The sequence below is a fragment of the Harpia harpyja genome, chromosome 6 (assembly GCF_026419915.1).
Source record: "Harpia harpyja isolate bHarHar1 chromosome 6, bHarHar1 primary haplotype, whole genome shotgun sequence".
NCBI lineage: Eukaryota > Metazoa > Chordata > Aves > Accipitriformes > Accipitridae > Harpia > Harpia harpyja.
The window spans coordinates 28,918,151-28,930,839 of NC_068945.1; the positions used below are offsets into that span (position 1 = coordinate 28,918,151).

The 12,689-nt window shown below is 39.9% G+C and overlaps 1 protein-coding gene across 1 annotated transcript in view; it reads right to left on the reverse strand.

Annotated features, from left to right (window-relative positions):
- MRTFA (myocardin related transcription factor A) overlaps window positions 1–12,689 on the reverse strand; it is a 50,275-nt gene that overhangs the window by 36,550 nt on the left and 1,036 nt on the right. The window lies entirely within an intron of this gene.

The window sequence follows — 12,689 nt, forward strand, 5'->3', positions numbered from 1 at the left end:
GCCTGTGTTCACATTTCTACAAAAATCTTTTCTTCTAAGGAATCCCAAGTGATACTCAAGGTCGCCCAACCAAGGTAATGATTAAGCACAGCCATATGGTGGATTATAATAGAGACGGCATGAGCAGCAGTGCACAACAGGAAGGGAGGAAGGCTGCTGTCGCCAAACGAAACCCTGTAGAGGGGCTGAGGGTGGCAGAACTCCCTAGAACCCAGGCTGGGATACCCATGCAAAAAGGGAGAGTGCAAGACATAAATCGCATATTAACTAGGTAGGCTGTATGCTCACAGACATGATTTATCAACTTTGTAAATTCAGTTAAAGCAGTCTGCCTGATAGAAAAATTCATCCTTGCAACCCAATCAATAAGCCATGTGATTAGAAAGAGAAACTACCAAAGAACAAGTGAAATTAGCCTAACTTCATTATCTAAGCTGAGGAAAGTGCAAGCGTAGGTAAAAGCAGTAAAAAGCAAACTATGCACTTCAGTGCTCATAAGGGTTCACATCATTTATTTGTATGCTGTTCAGCACCTCTGCACACCCCATCTGAAAGCCCTGTGCTACAGCATCCACTTAACTCACAAGAAAACATTAATACAGCACAAGCTGGGATAGAAACCTGCCAGTTAGTTCATCAACACCTCTACCTTTCAGTAGCAACAAAGATTTTTTTTAGGAGAATTTTCACTGGCCTAGCACTGGGTAGGTCTGACCGGGTTTACTTTGTGAAGGTCAGAGACCACAGCCTAAGGAAACGTGGCACTAGGCCACCATTTGCAGCCCACACATATTTTTCAATTTTTCAGTACAATGTGTATAACACCGTTAGATTAAACCAACAGCCAATATGCAACCAACTTAATTATAATATGCAACCATAAAAGACGACTTTGGCAACATGGGATATTTGCTGAACAAAATCATCACAGCTGTTTGTGCAGAACTGGAGCCTCTAACTTAAATATCACAGTGCCATGTAACTACTGCTTTGAGGGGTGAAACCACCTTTCCACTTTACCACTCAGCCAGTAGCAGCCTTTCTAACTACATTGAGAAGCGAATTTTTCTCCTAGTTTCTGGTTAGTTGCATTTGACCAGTAGCCAATGCCAAATTCAGCTTTGGAATATGCAGCACATCAGCCGTTGTTTTCAGTGGAGGTTATATCCTACATGTATGACTGAATTCAGTCCCTTGGAGATGTGGTGAGAAAACCTTTCCCTCACACCAAAAATGGTCTCTGAGCATTTTTCAGCTGCGCCTGCTTACAAAACAAATGTTGACTCGCATTAGCCCTTTCATGCTTCAACGGGAAGCCAGATTAGATTCTGGTTCATACACCAGCAAGAGCAGCATCTGCTAAGCTCCAGTTGCAACACCTTTCTGTACAGAAGCAGCAAAGGGAGGTTAGTATTACCAAATTTTTTGTAGTGTCCACAAGAAGCTATAAGAAAAATTCAGCTATGATAGTTTATGATCAGTGAGTGAGTAGACAATACTCAAAATTAATTTTGAAAATAACTCAAATTGCTGAGGTGGACGACTTTTTTTTTTTTTTTTTTCCAGAGCCACATTTTTCTGGCGCTGTCGACAACCTCCCCTACATCACACAGAATGTGCTAGAATGGGTGTTACCAACAAAGAAAAGCCAATTTTTCGGGCCTTTTTTAAAGGCAATTTTCTGAGCCTAACGGCATTTTAATCCACTAACTGCTGATGAGGAATACATGCTGGCTTTGCATTTAAGCAGACTGTGCAGTTAACAGAGAAGCATTTAAGTGAAGCAGACTGTAAATGACACCCAAACTGCAGGGATTATATGACAGTTTGCTACCCTGGGAAGGGGATGCCAAAAATTCATGTCCCTCTGTGGGGTGAAGGAGAAGCAGCAGATACACCACTGATCTTCACAATTTGCAAGCATCCACTGTTGTTGGGAATAGCAGCCATACGGTTCTATTCATCAAAATGCATTTTAAAGAATAGCTTGGAGCAAGCCTGGGCAAAGGGACAGTTAAGCAGAAGTTTATTTCTTTATTATTTGAGACTATCTCACATTCCACTACCTCTTTTCTCTCCTGCAGCAACAACGGCTGCTATTAAAATGCAGGCAGTTTCCTCATCTCTTCCTTAGCAACCATACTACAGAGAAAATGGAGTTTGGGAGCGTAAAGAATAGAAAGAGGATTTGTTTTGGTCTCTTAAACTGTTACAAGAACCTTTCACACTAGAGGCAAAAGCCACTTATTAATATTCATGCTGTGGTCTTCTCTTTGTGAGAAGCAAGATTGGGATCTCTCTCCCTACACCCAAAGAGGAGGTCTGCGAAGCAGATCCTGAACAAGAAACAAAACCAGGATCAGGACTGGTTCCCTACTGCAGGTCACATGAATGATGAAAGTGGATATCTTAGCAGCACTGCAGAAATCAGCATGTTCTACCGCAATACGCTTAGATGGGCAGGTGTCTCATATCAGTTTGGGGAACACTGATAAACTCCTTACCCAGCTGTGCTTGTCCAACAGAGATGATTGTAGGCACAAAGCCAAACAGGAGGTTTAACCAAGCAAGCCATACAGCTGCTTCAAAGGCCGATCTAGTATAGAGGACTTGAAACTTTTTCACAACCACCTCTTGTTTCTTAAGCTTTTGAGAACAGGAGTACTCTCGTGCCTGATGTAGACCTAAAGCCTCTATCAAGAGATTCTTAAAAAACAGAACAGATCCTTCACCTCCAAAGCAACAACTTTCAAAATATTTTATGGTAGTAATAATCCAAGGATGTAATATGGGTCACATAACACTAGGGTTGCTTTTTTCCACCCAGCACTTCTAAAAGCCTTCAGGCTGTCAAATGCCCAGAAGCTTTTAAAAGCAGCTGAAAAGTACTGAAAAAGGAGAGACTGGTCATTTAAGAACACAAAAAGAGGAGGAAGAGAGAAAATTAACTGACTCTCACCCTCAGGACAAGAAAGGCTTGTTTATTGATAAAATCACACTCTTCAAAGCTTCAACAGCTCAAAATGTTCTTGAGTCACATAAAATCATTGACATGACAAGCAGCTTATACATGCCTGTTGTTATATTAGATGCATTATCTATATGACTGTGTTCCAGAAGACTAGTTTTGGCTACTAGGAACAAAAAAAACAGGTACAGGGCAGTAGTCTCTTTTTGTTGCGAGGATGCTGTTGAAAGAGAAATATGAAATAAGAATAATTAAAAAAAAAGTCTTCAAAGGATGATGAAATACTTGCATGTAGTATCTTTTAATGAGTCAATGTTATGAGGCATTAAATAGCTCTCTTAGCGGAAACAGACAAATACAGATTCTTTGATATGGTTAATTTAGCAGAATCAAAGATCCCAACCTACAGAAGAAACTGGTCCCCAAAGAACATGGAATCAGAAGCATTTACACAATCAAAAGCAAAAAGTTCTACTTCCATCCTCACATGTTACCACAAGGTAGCTGGCTCACACTGTGAGCACAAAACAACAAGCTACCTCAGCAGGTCATTTTTGAGGCTTCATACCAAATTTGATACAATGTGGAAATCAAAGTAACATTAAGTAAAAATTGTATTTAGAAGATAAAGCCACCGTTTACAACAATTTTAGCTTTGTTAGGACACAGCATTACAAAACAAACAAAAGCAGTAGCGTGGTCCAAGTATCACGACATAGCATGATCTAACCTCCAGACAGGACAGAATAGTTATTCCTGTCAGTGGTTCTCAAAGGCTCAAGTCAGCACTGGCATTCTGGGGTGGTAAAATGTGCAGATACAAAAGGAAGAACCAGGTCATAGTCTTAGAAGTTTACAATCTCAGTCCTCAATATTGCACACAATTGAACACATTTATTTCGCGGGTGCTACTTAGGTATATTACTCTAAATATATGTAAATTTGATTATTACTGTGAAAGTTATGCTGAATTTTGCAGGGGTTTTTTATCTTTATTTAAAATAAAAAGACTAGCAGTTGCTGTGCATTTTACAGCATTTGCCTTTACATTCTTCCTTCATGATTTAACTTCTGCCATTTCCATTAAACATGTAAAATTTAGGGGGTTTTACTGCCATTTTAATCGTTGTTACTTTTTAATGCAATGCCAGCTCTGTTTTCTTTAATACTAAAATTTTAAAATCAGATAAATGTATTACTATCAGTACATAAGTCTTTCTATTGCATGCACAGAAGCCCACTCTTGCATAAAATGTTGGTATACCTAATAGTCCATTTCAGCACTCGCTGAAACTGTTAAAATAGGACTTTAAGAAATTAACCTGAAATACATGTAACCTGGTATATTTAGCAAGATATGCAACATGTAATAATGTGCAACAAGCTTACCAACAGGAAAAGTTGGTTTGCGTTCTGTGCAGGATACTGATTTTTATAAAATCATTTTGTCCCAGTAATACTGGTTAGGTGAAAACTAAGCGTGTGAATAACTAGGCACGTATCCATATCTATGGAATCTGGCTACCATGCATGATTCAACAAGATGACCTGTAACAAAATACCTAGGTGGAAAGGTCTACCTAAAATTGACACACCAGTATCATAAGACAGTAAATATTATCTGTAATCAGTGGTTGTTGATGCCATCTATATATCCATTGTTACTATCTATAGCTGGAAGAGAAGCCTTGAGGGGGGAAAAAACAGAGAATTTCCCAAAACCCCATGTTAACTTGAGTCACGGTCTATACTGATTTACATGTTTCCATGAAACAACGAACAAGGAGGAACTAACATTGCCCTTAACCACCTTGCAAAGAAGACCCTAGAAAGAAATTCTTCAAGATAATTTGACGTGGCAGATGGGGACAAATGAAGGAAAAAGAAGGAATGGGTAGATATATCCTGACAATCAGATCTACAGCTGTCTGCTAATGTGACAGCACAAAAGGCAAGCTACACATGGGAAAAACAAGTTTGAACCCTTTTCATTTTTTTCTTGTAAAGATAGAGGTATCTGCTTATAAGAAGAGCGAGCTACAACCTTTTTATTTTCCTCAAAGATGAGACATGAGAGTTGTTAATATTTTTCCTGAAAAATTATACAGAAGAAAAGCAAAAACCCATGTTGTTTGGAGATACATCAGAATCTGAACAATTTTTCATTTTATTTAAAATTCTGGGTTCAAGGGATAATATGTTTTTGTGTGTTTCTAATAAGAAGAAAAAAAATCAAGTCTTGAGACAGTGCCAAGACACACCCATAAAACACAAGATTGACTAGACATGTACTAAAATTGATAAGGAAATCCTTCCATGCCACCTTCAGCAATAAGAGGCATGGTCTAATATTTTTCCTTCATAGCTCACCTCCCATACTGCAATTTCTGCTACAGCACAGTGCTCCAGTGTACTAACAGAGTCTCAGATCAAGGCCAAAAACTTCCTCAAACATTTCTCGGAGACTGTGGTGTTGGCCCAATGATTCACCCTTCCTTCTGCCGCAGGGCACCCTCTACAGATAGAAGTTAAAAGCTCCCTTCACAGAAATCATCTAATGGTCAAGGTACTACAGAACTTCTGTGGCAACAGCTGGGACACCTTGACATTATGAGCTGTGGTTTTGGGTTTTCCACTTAAACATGGAATAATTATGTATTTCCTAGACATTTTAGATTCTTAACTACCTAAAGATGTTTGGTTTACTGAAACCAAATGCAAATGAGAGCAAATGTGTTTTTCCACAAGTGGTAGAAAAAAGGACTTAAAAGTATGCAAATTTAAATACAAAACCAGCAGTTCTTTAGAAGAAGTAATTAACTGGTTATATAGGAAACTCAGAAAGCTGGCCCTTCTAATTTTAAATTAGCTAGCTTGAGCATCTCCCAGCTTCAGTTGGTTGATTATGCTGACAGTTATTTCACAGGACATGGAACAAAAGTGGGTTTTGCCCAACATGCATATTACATGCAAAATGAAGACTCGGAGCATTCCCTATCTGGTTAGTATTCCTGCCACTAGCTTTTGTCCAAGCCCCAGCATCCTCTCTTAGCAAGAATTTCAGGTGGATGCTACAAGGAATTACCGTATTTCTTTAATTCACGGTAGTGAGAAACATCTTTGCTGTTTTCTCAAAGACTGCAAAGAACACGGGCCACAATCATGGGATCTGAGGTTCAAATAAAGATCCCAGCCTTTGTACTGCAACAGCCTGACACCTTCTTTACAGTTTAAGTACAAATTCTATTACAGTTCTGTTCCTACTTGTAAAAAAGTTACAAGATTCAGCTATGGCCATCATATCCCTCTACATCAGAAATCAGTTCCTTCATAGCAGCCCAGTATGGAAGCTGATCCCCAGAATTTGCATTACACTTAAAAAGCACATCAAATTCCCTCAAACTCTTTAAACTGTGATCATGTAACATCTATCTACTACTTTTTACTTCCTCTCTCTCTGGATATTTACTTTCTTTCAAAACTCTGGACTACAGATCTCCAGGACAGACTTTCTTGAGTTTTTTCAAGAGGGAGGATCCACAGCATTGAAAACAAATCCAGCTATGAGGCTTAATGTAGTTCTTAAGTGCTATCATAGCTATAAATATCTAAATAATATAATTCTGTATAACAGGTCAATCAGCAAACTAAAAAAACCCAGCAGTCCAGAGCGGCCTGCATGACCACTGACTTCAGACTGGTGGACAAATTCTGCAGATGTTTAAAGTGTTACTGCTGGCTCAGTCCCCTCCTGAAGGGCAGAGAGGAGACTGCTGGCAGCAGCAGGTACTCCCACACTCGTTACACACAGCCGAAGATTCTCTCCAACTGCTAACTGAGGTGGGCTTTCACTAATGTACTGAACAAAAGCAAGTGAAGGGCAGACACGTTTCCTTTCTGTTGCTCCCTCCAGCAAAGAGGCAGGGGAGATAGCTCCGTGGTGACAGTGTTTGCAACCGCTGTAGTTAAGATTCACGGTCACATGTCAGTCCTGAAGATACAATCCTCATTCTAAACTGCCTGCAGTCAATGTGACACCTATTATTAGCAGCAGTAAAACAGACTCTCAGTGAGGCACAAAGGTACTACTAGTTTACCATCTACTTCTAAAATGCTGTCTTCCACTTCCGAAAGGGGAGAATTTGACATCGGAGCATGGAAAAGGGTGCAAGCTGCAAGCAGGCTTAGAAGGACTTTCACATGTAAGTATAATACAGAAAGAGGTATGAAAGCTTAGGAAAGTGAAAGTGAAGAAAAAAAGCATCAAAAAAGCATCAGAAAGAGCATTCACCAAAATAAGAAAGAAGGCCCACAACTGTTTGCAGGGACAGGTTACACGCTGCTTGTAATACTGACCAAATTATGCAAAAAGAGCTTGTACATCCTGGCTTCCAGCTGTGAAATTTGCAGAGATGAGTAACCAAAGAACATAGCTACTGCCACATTCAATTCCTACAAAAAACACAGCTATAGTCTCCATGCATTTAATACTAGAGAAACATGTAGCAGCATGAAGCTAGGGAAACTTCACACAGAGAAAAGTCAAAAGTGGATCTCTTCCTTCTGTCACCCAGAGAGCATCACTCAGATCCCCGCCCTGCCCACAACAATCCTGCTGGGCAGCACAATGTTTGTGCCCTGACAAGTGTTTCAGTGAGGAAGGCTACCAAAAAGATGTTAAATATGTCAGCTGGTAGGGTACAGCTGAGATGTTACAGGAAATACCCTCAGAATGGTGACAGGCCCACAAGCTGTCTTTGGGGATGGAGACCACAGAATGAGGTCTTTATAAGCATGGCTGCAACAGATGATACCTGTCCCTACCCTGGAGAAAAATCCATTATGGGCACTTCTGTTGAAAACTTTCAAATAGCTATTTTTTTACAAAAGATTTTCTTTACAGCTGCTTACTTCTGAAAGGCTGTATTAAAATGGGATTGTCCTGAAAGCCTGAATTTCACAAATTTTCACTGTCAATTTTGGAAAGAATCCATGTCCCAAAGCAATATATCCTCTTCCTTATTATTGACCTTCCTTCACATTTCTTGTTAGCTGCATCAGGCTAAGTCTAACTTCAGATGGCAGAACTGCAGACTGGAAAGTTCAAACCTTTGTTTTCTTGGAAGAATGCTTACTATATTATATACAGAATAAACTTTGACAGTAGGTCACCTGCACAGTTCTTCTACCCATCTCACTGAACACCAGGAAAAATCCTGAATACACTGATGAGCAAAAAACATTCCGTAGCTCTTACTAGTAAGCACCATATTGCAATGTACTTCAGCTACTGCAGGTCTGCTCTTAGTTTGGAGAGGTATCACGGTTTTTTTTACATACTGCCAGGGAAAACCATTGTATCTTCTTCCACTAGCCCAAGTAAGAGAAAGAAAACCATGAGTTCTGCTCCATGTTATGCCATTGAGATGATGATGCATCTACTTACAGGCCTCCTGCAAGAAAAAGGAGCACAATTTGCCCCATAGGCTCACTGCGGGTTTTCATTTGATAAACCTAAGATACATCAGGGGCCATATCCCATTTTCTACCATAGGTTGCAGAGGTTCTTGCCAAGAAATGTGCTGCTTTAACATTTTGGATCAAAATTTATTGATGCAGCAGGTGACAAGATCAGTAATTCAATGCTCAGGAAAGACTGGATATATGGGAGTTGGGGCACAAAAGGAAAGATCTAAGCAGGCACTTATTTTTGGTATAGATATTCATTAAGTTGTTGATCAATGACTTGCAGGTGTGACAGAATGCTGAAAAATCTGAGGTGACTAGTGACAGATCTTATCGATGATAAAAGTACTGAGATAAGATTTACACAGGCAGCCTGATGTGGATCCAAAAACACAAGCAGAAACCACAACTGTCACTGACCCTTATCTTCTTTGGGCAGGAAAGTCACAGTGACATCTGTCTGGCAAGGACTCTGAACAAGCATGTTAACTGCAGAAGTTGTTTCTGGATGCAAAACAGGCAATCTGAGCTTAAGTATCATAGTTCTGTTTTCAAAAAAGCATCTGCTTTTCAATAGCTCCTGGGAAGTCCAAGCATCAGTCATTTGCTGTTTAAAAGTACAAATACAGATATTTTCTTAAAAAATAATTAAAAAAAATAGATAGTTATCAAATAATGAATAATTCCAGAGCCACCCAAGTTTTTTTCAAGCTTTATTAACATGTTTCCCAGTTGCTGTTATTATCAATGCCCCAGCACCACTGCTGTTGAACATGAAGCTCAGTTCAGCTTTGAAGAAAATTCAGTTGATAGGGCAGGAAAGTACTTACTGCAAATTTTACTTGCAGTTCAAAGCATTGTCTGCATAACTGCTATTGACAGCTGTACTCAGCGCACCACACCCAGTTTCTATTCTTTTTGTTTTCTACATGTGCTGAGTCCTTATATCTTCTTGCTCTTGCAGGTCTGAGTCTACAACTCTTTCCTTTTAGTATTACTTTGTGCTAAAGAAAGTATTATAGTAGCCATTTTTTGACAAATGAAGTAGATCACTGTGTGGTAAACAAGCTAGCCTCTGTCCATCTCCTCCTCCTCCTCCTCCCATTCCCAGCATGAAAATAGCTAGGGCTAAAGCAACAGCTGGGGATCATTACACTGACAGGAATAGTTCAGTAAACTCCAAGAGGGGAAAACATGTCATATCCAAAAAAACCAAAAACACATTAGGACAGCAGGACTGAAAAAATATGTGAATTCAACTCCAGGGATAATGCTATGACTCTCCTTCCACTGATAACGACTGACAAAAACCCTGGGCATTCAGTGTTAACCCTTTCCCTAAGCTTCCCACTCGTGTCATAAAGTTAACAAATACCCTGCAACACCTCTAGTCTTCACAGTCAAATGAGGCACACTGGGAGTTAAGCAAAAATAAATTTAAATTGCCATCTTACTGCCAACTTTGAGCCACCTCACATTAATATGTCATTATCTCACCTTCACTGCACCTCTTACCTTTTAAGCATAATCACAGTCACTGTGCTACACATTTGCAAGAAGTGGCTGCAGCACGAGGCTACAGGGAGTCTAACTACATACGTTTGGTGTGCCTCTGGATTTGCCATAAAAAATGACAGCAGGTTAACTCCCCATAGGTTCAACACATTTTCTATGTTCTTCTGTGTCAGAGCACTATTTGCAAAAATAATTCTGAATGGTGGGACGTATCTGGCCATAATTCAGAGATGCACCTGTTACATTTTGTGACTGGTTTCTGATGTTCCTTACCCATGCATTTGCATGAGGCATCGCTTTCGCATCTCCCACAGCATCTTCAGGTCCACTCTGAACTAGGAAGACACAGATCAACCTTTACAGAAAAATGTCACCCTGCATTCCTGTGAGATGCCTCAGACGCAGGGGCTGCCCTCTTGCTGGGGATCTCCTTGGCATCGAGAGCTTCCAAGTCTACACGTGCAGGTTCTTCTGCCCTCTACGGGATGAAGGACAGCCACCTCACAGCTTTACCTTCAGGTTCCCGGAGATGTTACAACAATAAGGTCTAGATCACTTGTGAAGAAAGCCGTATGTTAACAAGCACTTGCATGACTCCTGATCTCTTCAAAGTACTGAACAGATATTAATAGTTTAATCAAAGGCTAAGCTAACTCAAATTACCTCACATTTGCTGTGGACCAAGAATGTGCACACAGTTACTGCAGATCAGATGGCACGCAGGAACTTGTTCGTGTGTCTGGGCCCTGAGACACAAATCTTGGAAAAAGACAGGTGAGTTTTCCTGTCAGCCCCAAGTCACACTGAACATTTTTGAAGGAAGGACTTGCAAAAAAAAAAAAAAAAAAAAAAAAAAAAGTGTTTCGTTTAAGAGCAACAAATGAAAGAAATTGCACAGAGGTGGAAAAGTTGGAATTTACTTTTGAAAGTACTTAATTCTAAGCTAAAGCTTGCGATTCCCTCTTCATATCTTTCATGAGGGGCTACAATACTGCTGTGTTAACTGGTCTAGGAACTGCAAACTAGGCTCTGGTATTTCAAAACTAAATCATTGCAAGGCATTCTTGAATAGAAAACATGTTTATGGATTCCTGAATTCTAGGAATTTTACAAATAACTGCCCCAACGCATACTTTGAAAAATACAAGCATATGTTCCTTGACTTCCCCATGTCAAACCTATTTCTGTATCGAAAGGATCAGCAGTTCCCAAACTTCAATGTCAAGTCCCAATTCAAAAAAATAAATAAATCAAATTTAGGAGACCATCTGTTTTCCAGAGGCAAGGAAACAAGATGAAGTCTTTTCCAGATAGCTGCTTCTCATGAGATTCATTAAGAAAATAGGTATGAGCATTGTCAGCACAACACAGACACCCCTTGTCTGCCCAGCTTTACTAAGAGGAGAAAGCAGACTGGTACCCATTCACCTCTGTGTGGTGAAGCGAGAGAAAGAGAAGTGGATGAATTTTCTGTCCTGGGCAATAACAAAACTAAGTTGTTCCATTTTTAGGTGGACCAAAACTAAGGTACAACAGTCATTATAGTTTCAGGTCAACGCTAATTTTGGACTTCCAGAGCTTCCGTAAGGGTTTACACGTGACTGCATCTGCTTCTCCACAGTGTGTAAGATTTGGCTCTACAAAATACAGTGCATGCTACAGCGTAAATACAACAGGCATCCCGAGACTGCAGGAGACCTGAATGGAGCAGCAGCAAAGCTAAGGGGTTATTCTTTTCTCTTCTGACATGAAAGAAGCTGGCAGCATCTATTTCTCTTCCCTACCCTTCCTGTTTGGTAGCTGGTAGAAAGTAGCTTTCCTCATCACATATGATATTAAGTGTCATGAATTAGACATGGGGTAGGCTGATAATATTGCTAGACTTTGCAGAGTCAACACCGCTCTTTCAATAATCAGAATTATACAAGAATTCAATGACCTTAATTCACTTCTACTTGAGACAGCAGCAAACATTTTTATATTGATTAAAGTACTACAGAATTTTACTCTCCTCATCCTACATGTTATCCTACTGTAGAGCTTGTGGTATTTAGTGACTGGATGAAAGATGTATCCTGCCACATCCAAATGAAGAGTGCTCACTTTCTGTGAAAATCAATGCCTTGCAAGTGGAAGACAGCTGCAAGTTCTGGCTCTTTTACTTTGGTTTGCTTTTTTCCTCTGAAGATTGATGTGCTGCAGTTCTTTGCCTCCAGAGCAAAGTAATCTGGGAATACTGCCTATACTAATGGATTTATTACTCCCAAACTTGAATTTGAGGACTGTGACTTCAGTTTTCTTTTCCTTTTCCATATTTGTTTGACAAAGAGTATTCCAATGAAAACAAGCAACAAAAATAGTAATATTTTAAAAATCTGATAACAAGCTAACCCTTGATATATGTTAAAGGTGCTTGGTAGGGGGAGTGACAATAGGGGGTAGAAACTTAACAGTTTTGTTTGGCAGCCTCAGCAGGCCTAGAGCTGCATATGAGAGAAAAATCCTCTAAATGCAACTGCTAAAATCATCTTCCACACACGGGCCCTCTTTCCGCAAACACAGTCTTATCCTATCTGGCTTTCTGTCCTCAGCTCCTGCCACCCTTTACTTTACTTTTCTGCCCAAAATATCACTCAAAGTCATTTTCCGCTCCTCTCAGATCACATTACTCGCTCTTGAAATCAGTCATCATCTTATTTCTGAGGCCACTGTGCTCAAGATCTTTGTTCACTCCTGCAAA